Here is an 11,488-nt window from a genome sequence, read left to right on the forward strand (position 1 = left end):
GTCAATGCCTCTATGACAAAACACTAACTGGCTTTTGATGCCTTCTGGAAAAAGCTCTGGCAGTCTCCTATAAAGTTAAGCTTACATCTCTCACTCCTTGATCTGCAAAATTTCCTCTTTGATATTTGCATAAAAGAAATGAAAACACATCCAAAAACAAACTAGCAAAGAAACAAAAACACTACATAAGACTCTTCAAAGAATCCATAAGCATGACCATCAAATGTTGGAAATGCTAGGTGACTGGTTTATTTTACTATTTCTACAGTAATCTATTACTCAGCCCCTCCCAGTGCACTGTGGCTACTTCAGAAGCTCTCGTGGAGTTCCACTCAGCAGTTTCCTGAGTGAGCAAGCCTTTCACAACAAACCCCACGCTCCCAATGGTGCAAGAGTCCCCTTTCTGATCATCCACTTCTCCTACAGACCAGGACATGGGGAGAAGGATGAGGGTGATGTTTGGTAGAGCAGAGCTAGTTCTGCCTTTACGAAAGCCCTTGGGCAAGGTGCCTGGCTCCCGTTTTGGGGCAGATCCATGGTACCTCTCTTTAGAATGAGTGGCATGTAACATTTCATTCTTAGTTTTGAGCCTGGCATAATTTGGGGACACTAACATTCCCCTGAAAACCCTATTATACAAACACTCACACATGCATGAAAGAAAAATTCATGCGGTACTTTTCAACCAGGAGTGATTTCGCTCCCACATGACATTTGACAGTGTCTGAAGACATTTTTGATTTTCAGAGCTGAGGTGGAGGACGCTACTGGCATCCAGTAAGGAGAGCAAATAGATGTTTCTAAACATCCTACAGCACAGTGTATCCCCATAAAGCAAAGAATTATCTGGTCCAAAATGTCAAAAGTGTCAAGGTTGAGAAACACTGAGTTACAAGAAATCTCAAACTTCAGACTTTTATAGAGAAACCATAAAAGCTGAAGAGGTTTAAAAAAAAAAATCATACTCAGAAATATGGCCCCTCGTAAGAGTGAGCCTGTGTGAAATAAACATGCCATGCAATCAAGCTGGACTTATTTACAGAGAGCGTAGGCTTTGTCTTCTCAACCTTCACACATCAAGTCATTTCAATAAGCCTGCACAGTTTTTGTGAGAAGTAATTACAACTAGAAATGATAGCAAAACCATATTCTCAAAGGACAGTGTTGTACAGTAACCTAATGATGCAGATAGAATATCATTTAGTACATTTTAAAAGAATTATGAAGAACATCACCAATGACATTATGCTCTGTCCTTTAACATGTAACATAACATTTTAAATTGGAAAGAAATAGAGTCCCTTTAAATGATGCAAAGATACCTACTTATTGTCAAAATTAATTTAAACCCAGGAAATGAGCACACTGATTTGTGCCATAATTTTCATAAATTCATTTCAAAAAGATATTTTTAGTTTTATAGTTTAACCAGCAATAAATGATAAATTTTGGAAGAGAATATGTACTCTTAATACACCCACCTCTGTCCATGCCCTAGAGCCAAATATTATTCAATAGATTTTATATTATTAAAAAGAACGTACACAAATATGCAATGTACATTTACAGATTTAATACATGTCACTAAAATTTACATCTATTCATCTATTCACTGCCTTGACAAACATTTATTGAGCCTACAATTAACAAACACAGGGCTAAGTGGTGAAGGCATCAGCATGAACAGGAAGATGACGTCCTTGTCCATATGGATAAAACATTCTAGTGTCTACTTTAAGTGGTTTATATACAGTCTTAGTGAATGCTCAGCCGGAATGAGCTAACATCATTAATTTCATCTATATCAAAATCATATTATGCAGCTTGACTAAAAATTTTAAAAGATCACTAAGAAAAGCAAAATTTCAAATATAGACATGGTTCATACTCTACAATGATTATTTTTAGCTGATCTAAATTAAAAATAAATATTTTTCAGCAATTTATGTATATATTTATGATACATGATAAAAATCCATGTATGTATATCTATATATAAACAAAAAAGAGATATTTTAACAACAGTTTCATTATTAATCTTCCAAACTTAAAAGAAGAATACATCTTGAACACGTACCTAGGAAGTAATGGGTATTAAGTGAATTAAATACAAGCACAGAGATTTCTACCTGACAGTCGTTACCTGATTTCTAGCCCAGATTTGAACTGAGTGAAAGTTGTGACCATCGATTACTATTTGGTGGCCAGTCTGAAGTGAACTGGTAGTCTGAGTCCAGCTCATTCCTTGCTAAGTCAGGTCATGTTAAACAAGAATGACTGCCATTAAGCTGGAACAAACTGAGACTGATGGTGGTCTAAGTATCAGATTGCAAGATTGTTGGGACCCACTGTTAAGTCAACAGGGTAGCTTGCATGTTGCTTTTAAGGTTTGATACTATAGAAATGCCACAGAATTTATGCTTAGTAATTTCAACATCTTTTTAGAAAAAGTTAAAAAATTGAAGAAGAAAAAATGCATGACAGAGACATAAATATTTTCAAGTTTTTCACAGGACTGGTAATGAGGTGCTTACAGCAACTTAACAAATGTGCTATTCATCCAAGACTATGAAGTTATAAGTCCATTTGACTATGTAATTCACAACTATAAGTGATAGATAAACAATATAGTAAAACGATTGTTTCATACATGTTAAATATACACACACATATGTATTTATATGCATGTGCATGGATGAAACAAATGCATGAAATAACACTGATTTGTATTTCCCCTCATTCTCTGAACACGAGTGCATGTTCTCGGTCAATGAGGAGTAGTGTGGAATATTTCACTGGATAACACTGGCCAAGGAGGATTTGGTCGGAAGACACTATGCATTACCCAGATCTCCTGTTAGGGCTGAGGATTGCTAGTGAAAGAAAGGCCTCAGCCATGAGCCATCTGGGAACAGTCAAGTCACATCCAATGACTGGTCAGACAAGGTGACAGGATCCCCCGGGGGCCTTGCCCCAAATAGGGTACAATTCTAAAAGAGGCTCCCCCCATCACAAGCTCTTTGCGGAGCCAGCTGAAGCCTCTATCAAGAGTTCATGACAGACAGTTTTTCCCTTAGCCCACGCCTGCTTCTTGCCCTTCTCTCCCCTGGTATTGAGCCCAGAAATGCTCCCTAACACACCGCCTACAGACTAATCTCCATCTCAGAGTCTACTCCTATGGAAATTGCAACAGGGTTACAGCCCATGCCGCCAATCATCTTCACTTCTCAGTGCCCCACCACGCTCTCCCGCACTGGTTGAGTTCACCATGGTTTGGTTTTGGCTTCTCTTAAGGCATTTATTTACTTATTTCTGGGAGAATGGTTTAGATTCATAATGGATGATAAGAGTTGCTCAACTGGTAACACAGATCCACAGGAAGGAAAAAAGTGCCCAAGTGGATGTGAAAATTAAGTCTATAGAGTTGAGAATCCTTCAATAAAATCACTGAATAAACTGTGAGTAAAGAAAAACAGCAGCTAGGGATTTGTGGGAGTCATCTGACAATGTGAAGAACATTATGAACATCAAAGCAGCTTGAGAGGAGTAGAAACTCCAGCTAGAATTATATGAGGGCTTCAGGCATTTCAAAGAGAACAGAAGAGGGAGTTCACTGTTCAATGCTTGGGTGGGGTCACAACAGGACTATGCTATCTCCCCCCCATGTTGTACTGATTCAGTCAGTGTTCCATAGTTCTAGGACTGGATCACCTACTTGAAAGAGTATTTGGCTGTGTTAAAAAAAAAAAAAAAAAACTGAAAAATAAGCTTAAAATTTGGGACACAGTGATCAATATGACAAAACATTCGCCTTCACGAAATTTAATGAATTTTAAAAAAGTAGTGATGCCACTTCAAGACTAACACTTATTAACTTTTCTTAGAAAGTTATTTCATCTTAAATATACACATTCACATTTTGTATGGCTTCAATGTGGTAAAAATAAATATATTAAAACTCTTGGTATAACACAATCCACTCAATTTATGAAGCTCTCTCCTCACTAATGATGGAATTAAATGATGCCAAGTTACTGAAAATGTGTTCTTCCAAGAGCACCATCTGGATTCCTGACAGAGTATTGGCAGCTGGAAACTTAGTTCTTAAATTTAACAGTACTCTTGGGCCTCTAATTTGGTTAGTCCATCACAAGCTATGTTAACTAACAAAGTTTCACTATGCTTTGATCATGTAACATTCTTTTTTCTTTCATTTTCAGAAAACAATGTTAGTTTTAAAATGCAACAGATGATATTCTCAACCATTCACCATATTTTATTTAATAGTGTTGGTCCCTAATATTTTCGTATGGAAAAATAATACGAATTAACATCATTAATTCATTCAACTTTATTCATTTATTAAAGCTTCTAAACCCATGAGATCTGAGACCACTTTATTTTTATTCAACATTGTAAGACCAACACTTAGGACAGTACCTGAAACTTACTAAGAATTCACATATTATTATTCATGTATTATTGAATATATGAACAAACCCGCAAATGAATGAATAAATATGTCAATGAATGAATATATCTTTGTATCTCCCAGAATGGTCCTCAGTTACTTTTGCATCACCGCATGCTTTTTCTTTTCAATTACCTAATTAATTTTAAAAGTAAACATGAGCTAAAAAATTAATTATGGCAAAGCAGAACTTGTCCACTAAGTATGAAGAAATATCTTCAGGCAAGAGTTGAGCCAAATGATTTCACTGATTACAACATAAATGTACAAATTTTCATCTTGAACTGCCTAGAAAGGTTCCAGTTTCAGTTTAAACATACTTAGAAGAGCCCTAACTGCCCACAGTAATGTCTTCACAAATTTTATTTATACAACAGATGTTTTCTTCCACAGAGTAGAGGAAAAAAAAAAAAACTAAATAAAATACTGTTTGAGTTTTTTTTTCTAAGGGAGAGGGAATTTTTAACTGAGCAAATCTTACTAGGTAGAGGTATCTTGAGTGTTTTGTACCACAAGTTAACACATCAAGGTCCAAAAATTTATCTGGGCAACGTAAGAGAAAAGAATCCCCAGATTTCACACATACAACGTTTCCCAACTTTATAAGACCAAGACAGAGATAGCATTGAGAGGGACAACGTACAGGTCCAGGCCCTTAAAGAAATACTTCAGAACCAAGTTTGGAGGCTGGTGCTCAAGATGAGAAGTTCCAACACTTCTTTTTTTCAATGATTCCGGAGTTTATCTAGCTCTTAGAAATCTATTTAAAATAATTAATTTCAAAAGATGCATCCATAAATCAGAATGTCAACTAGGTATAGTTCACTCTAGGCTGATCATGTTCATTAAGTGAAATACACATTTATACTGGACCTCTGTAAAACGAAAGCCAAATATTAATAAAAAGTTCAGGCAGTACTGTGAGAGCTTGCCCACGGCAGGGGGAAGGAAGAGCTAGGTTCCCTGCACGCCCTCTCTAGCAGCCCCTATTTTCCTCCCTTTTCTTTTTGGCAAGGCAAGACTGGAAATAGCTTTGAATTCTAGCTTTTTGTTTAAGGATTTCGGCAGGTCACCCTACCCACCTCTTTTTAGATACATGAAGACAATTAATGAGTATTAATCAGGGTGAATGCCTTGCTGGAAACTATTGCCTTTGCATTGTCATAAAGGTCCAGGGCTATAAGGAACTAAATTTTTCTTATATATCTTATTTTATTGACTTCATGCTCAGGTGCTAAACTTAGTTTAAAATTCTGAGCTGTTTGAGGCATAAATTTCTCAGGGTACTTCTAATACAATCTTGTCCTCTGTCGGGGCTTCAGTTTAAAACTATAGGTTTTTTACAGCTACAGTGTACGCTTATCCAGCAAGAACAGTTTATACTTTTGCTCCCTTGTAAGTCTGCAACAATTTATTTTTGTATGTCTTCCAGCTCTGACCTTGTTCTTGTTCTAGCCCAGATTCTTGTTATTTTCAGACGAATTCTAGTACTTCCGTTAGATCGTAGAGTTTCTTGTAGGCAGGGACATTGCTTCATCACATCAGGCACTGCAGCACTGGAATATCTGACTACCTCGCACTATCAACAAAAATGTAGCGTGAAATTAACTCCTTCACCAAAATCATCCATTGCTTTCCTGCACAGAAGAAGTTCTACAGTCTTTTCCAAAGTGCATCATCCAAAAGCCAAACAAAACCCAAAAAAGAACATGTCTTATGATTCTATATGGACAATACATTCACTGTTAATGAAATCTTTGTCACAAACTATGCCAGCCAATGTCTAGGAAAACGATACATGGCAATGCTCCATTCCAGCCATCTCAAGACATAGACTGTGTTTGATTCTGTTACCTGGGATGAGGTTTTTATAGTGTGTGGGATTTTATCATTCAATAGTTTGTCACATTATTTATTATGTAAATAAATTGATCCTTGTATTTAAATAAATCCATGAATACAGATTCTGAATGAAAAAGCGAGAGAAAATTAAAACATAACTTTGTCAGTAGGCTTTGTAGGTGTCAGGATTTTTTTTTTCCTGATCCCAGGTACACAAGTGCAGAGAAACCAATTTTCTATTTTCTTGTAGAGAAAGAGTTAATTGAAATTCAGCACCTGCTGAAAAGAACAAGCAGCAGGTCAATGAGACATCTCCATGACAGGCAACCAAATAAAAGTCAGTGGGTGCAATTAAGATCGTTGAAATTTCAAGGGAATTGTGTGTATCTTTAAATAAACAGATCAATAAATGGTACTTATTCTGTGAGTTTGAATTGGTTCTAACTGAGCTGAAATGATCTAAGACACTAAATTGCCTAACTGTATGTTTTAAATCATTGTATTTCTCTAATTCAAACTGAGCTACAGATCTATATAAAATCTCTGTAATATCTTTATAACAGAAAACTCACTATATGCTGTATTAACTAGTCAACTATCAAGAATATTTAGTTTCATATTTAAAGTTTAACTTAGATGGGAAGCCCCACAGATTATGAAAATCATAAAAAATAAAACTCTTAAGTATACTTGCAATTTAAGGATTTCTACTCTTAAGAAAACTAGCAAATAATTAGCACTTATACCATTTAGAGTCCATAAATGACTTACACTCTCAAAGTACAGATACTAAAGTAATCTTCTCAGATCTAGTTCAATAATATCCTTGACATTTGAAAATACACATAAATTAAGTTGGTAGTGATTCCGGCCTTTACCAATTTGAGGGGAGGGGGTTGTTTGTAATTATATTGGCATTTAATCATATTTTTTGTTAGATATTCTTGTTAAAGGGGACATTTTTTTCTATTCAAATGTCATTTTAAACATGAAAAAGAACCTATGGAATAAAAAAAAGATCCCGATATAAAGCAATCTTTTTAAAAACTTCCATTTTGAAATTAAAGAGTAAGAAGTGAACTTAGCACTCCTATAAAGTAGATGTATCTATACATAAGGAAGAGTTACCCTCCGTAATTTCATCTAAAAATCCCTTCCTGACTTCATATTGATTTTCTACGGAGCACCAGAAAATGGAAGTTTGAAGGAAACACCTATCAAGTGGGTTCCAGTAAAACTGAAATCGAAACAAGTTCAAATATATCTGTTAGTACGAAATCCTCTGTAAGGAAATTTGGATCAAACTCTGGAAGGGTTTAGATTGTTAACGTCAATAAAATGACATATAACTATAAAGTCAGGCGAAGAAAAAATGTTTCTGATTAAAATGCACAAAATTTTTAATATATGATACAGGCAAATCTAGAGTAATTACTTAAATTATGCATTCCTCATTGTACAGTAGATACTGTCAATGTAATGAATGGTGTTCCTTAAGAACAGGAAGCAAATTGTGGAGTGATGCATTGGTGACCTGAAAATACTTATTTTGCCCTGAGAATATCTAGTTTACCATTAGTCTTCTATGTAATACTTTTAGTAACCACTGATGTTCCTTGTGTAAATCCATTGATCAATTCCTTTGTTCATTAAGTGTAGCAAAATGGTGTTTATCCTCCTATAGTTCTTCAAAGTTTATATACAAATATGAAAGCAACTATAAGCCACTACTTGTATGTGTTAATATGTAGAAACATGTATCTTGTATGCATGCATAAGTACACAAAGAAGTGCATAGGTTTTAATTCCCCCCCATAACAATCCGATATATTATAAATACTTTGACATCTTGCATTTCTTACTCAATATGCCTTATGAAAATTCCTCCGAGTCTATCACTATACACAGCTCAACTCAGCTTCTTTTTTTAATGATTCTACAACAGTATGGGTATATAATCATTGATTCAACCATTGTTTATTTTTCTCATTTTGTGTTCCTATCAACAATTTTACAATTTATATCCCTGCACATATACTCTTAATCCTGGAAGGGTTTATGTATTTTAAACAGTTTTAGATATTTTCTTCTTGCTTTCAAAAAAAAGTAATTTGGAATCACATACAGTTTCTCTGTCATTATTTGAGAAAAGCCCTTTGTCTTATCTCAACTGGTACTAAGCGATATTTTATTATTACTTTGTCTAATGGTTTGAGAATCTTTCCTTTTATTTGCAGAACAGTCCAATATATTTGTTTGTGATTAGCCTGGACATATTCTTTGACTCCATTTCTTCGATTTATTCATACTTCTGTATTCCATTGATTGGCAGTCTCTACAGATAGCATTGGCAGGATATCGAATTCTAACTTTAAAAGATTTTTAAAAAATAATTTAAAGTCATTTTAATGAGTTTCTAATAACCCATTTTAGCAGTAGGAAATCTGATGATTTCCTCTGATTTTTGTATTATGTTAAGAACAGTTATTGTTGTTTTTTCCTTCTGGACTCATTTAGAAATTCAACTTTATCTCTGGAGTTCAGAAATTTCCCAAAGATAAAAATGAATGTCCCTTTGTTAATATGATTTATTCCTACTCAATATTTGACTATCCTTTTAAATCTGAATATTCATGTCTTTGATTATTTCCTTTTCTAATTTCTCTTTATTTTTATTCTCTAGAATTCCTAATTGACTCTATCCTGCCTTCCGAATTCAGCCTTCAGTTTTTAAGAATGTTGCCATTTTTTCCCGACATTTTATATTTTTCCCTTTTTTTTGAGCGTCATCTGTGAAATAACCTCAAGTTTATCTTTCAGTGACCTGCTTTGTTCTTAAGCTATGTTCACTCTTCTACGTAACAATTTCACCAATATTTTAAAAATCAGCATCCGTTCATTTATTCACTCATCCGGAATATTTATCAAATACACAGGGAAGGTATTGGGTGTCATTATACAGAGTGTGAAACAGATCTGTATCCTCACCTTCACAGAGTCACAGAGGTTTAAAGAAAATACTAGATGCAGTGACACACAGTGATGCCTATTCTGACTGCTCATCTGAGGATAAGGAGCGTCACCATGATGCAGGGGTGCAGCAGCAATGAGGTGAAAATATTGTGTATTGAAAATACAGAGTGCCTGGGTCAGAGTGGAAAAGCTCACAGATAAGAAGGCGTACGTGCTTGCTAGTGGACAAACCTCAGCTGTGTCCTGTGCATGGGACATTGGCCGAGATGCTCGGCACAACTGTAATTAATTACCGATACGAGAAATGAGTCTCGTAAGGGAAATCCCTGACATCACTGGAATCTCTAATTCTCTGCTACCTGCTTGTTTCCTTTCCTCCCAGTAAGCTCCGGAAGGATGGTGATGCCATATGATGCTGTAGAAGAGAGAAGGACGGATGCTGACTGGACATGAAGACCAGTGTGACAGAGGAAGTCACGTTTGCAGAAGTGGACAGCTGTCATTACAGACAAAGAAAATAACATAAGGAAAAACGAAAAAGGAGTGAAACAACTGAAACAGAGAAGGCGAAGAGGAAGGTAATATATACCCTGGGGAACCGTCGGGAAAGTAACAAAAAGAAACGGACCCGGGACTCCACTCATCATCACATCATTGCCCCATCTGCTGTCTAGAATGTCCATGCCTTCAACAGCAGGAGTGAAGAGGAGACCCCCAAAGCTCAAGCGCTCCTGCTAAGGTTGCCCCTGTCCCTACCTGCACACGTCCACTGGCTTCTGAGAAGGGCCAGGGCTCCCAGTGTTACCCATTACAGTCAGCACAGGGTAATGGGAAGAACAACGAGAATGAAGAGAGCTGTGAATTGTGATCGTAGCTGTGGTTTGCACCCTCTGAGACGGCTTCCAAAGATCCCCACATCCTCACATCCATGCCTTTGTGCAGCTGCCACTCCCCTTCCCCCTCTCCTTCTTACCCTATGGACATCCACAGCCTTGTCAACGCAACCCATCTTAAGGCCTCTGAGGACTGATTGCATCGCACACTGAATCAATGTCTGATTGTATCAGTCGTCACTAGAAATGTGAATCATCCCCAGTCACCCTCATCTCTTATCAGATTTTTATCTCCTGATCCCAAAACCCTTTCACTGTGCACTCTGGTACTTACAGTCCATTATTAGAAAAGCCTCCCAGATCTTCCGTTGTTTTTGTGAATATTCACTTCTCCTGACACCTGGCTCTTCTCCGAGGACAGGGCTTCCCTTGCCATCCTCTCCATCAGAGGCTCTTTTCTCTTCTACACCCCTTATCCTCCTGAGCCTGGAGGTGGTGACGGTGATCTTGATTCACATTGTTTCCTCCAGCCTTACCCACCCTTCCCTTTAAAGCTATAGGTCTGAAGCTGTCGCCATGAGATTCTTCCACCCACTGAGCTTCCTTGTTGCAGTCACCTGCAGACTTCGGTTCACTCCATTTAGTCCTCAAGACTGTAGCTTCTAATTTAATCTTCACAACCACTTTCATAATTTTGCTAAATATTCAATCATCACATAGTTTTTCCAGTCCCCTGCCTCTGAATACTTTGACCTGCACGCCAATGATTTACCTAATTATTCACAGTATCTCCACCCATCAAACTCATGGTGATATCCTAGTCTTTGTTGTTAATAATAACGATCCCCTCAGTAAACCCAATTTCATGATTCCACTCTCTGCCTCCTAACTTTCCAGCCTGCATCCTCATGCTCTACATCCATTCTCTACTCCAGTGGCTCGTTAGCCCTACGTTTGCCTGGTTCATTAACCTCTCACTCTCTTGGATAATATCTTATACCTTCTCTTTCCTCAAACCTCCACTACTCTTATCCATCTTCATTTTCAGCTGAAGACCCTTTTTCATATTTCCCTGAAAAATTAAGAGCTATCAGAAGGACACCTCTACTGTCCCAGTACATCTTCCAGTCTGTCTATCACTGCTGTTTCCAGTCCCCATTAACTGCCCTGTTCCCACTGAAGCCAAGCTCAGCTTATGCGCTCTCACTCTCTCTCGAGCCCTCTGCACCTGCATATTTTTCACTTTTTACCAATTCTCTCTTATCAACTTGCAAATACGTTAAAATTTCTCTCTTAAAAGACACTATATTTTTACCTCACATCACTCTTCATCTATCATTCTCATCTACGTTTTATTTTTTAATGACAA

Source organism: Camelus bactrianus, chromosome 23 (assembly GCF_048773025.1).
Source record: "Camelus bactrianus isolate YW-2024 breed Bactrian camel chromosome 23, ASM4877302v1, whole genome shotgun sequence".
Lineage (NCBI taxonomy): Eukaryota > Metazoa > Chordata > Mammalia > Artiodactyla > Camelidae > Camelus > Camelus bactrianus.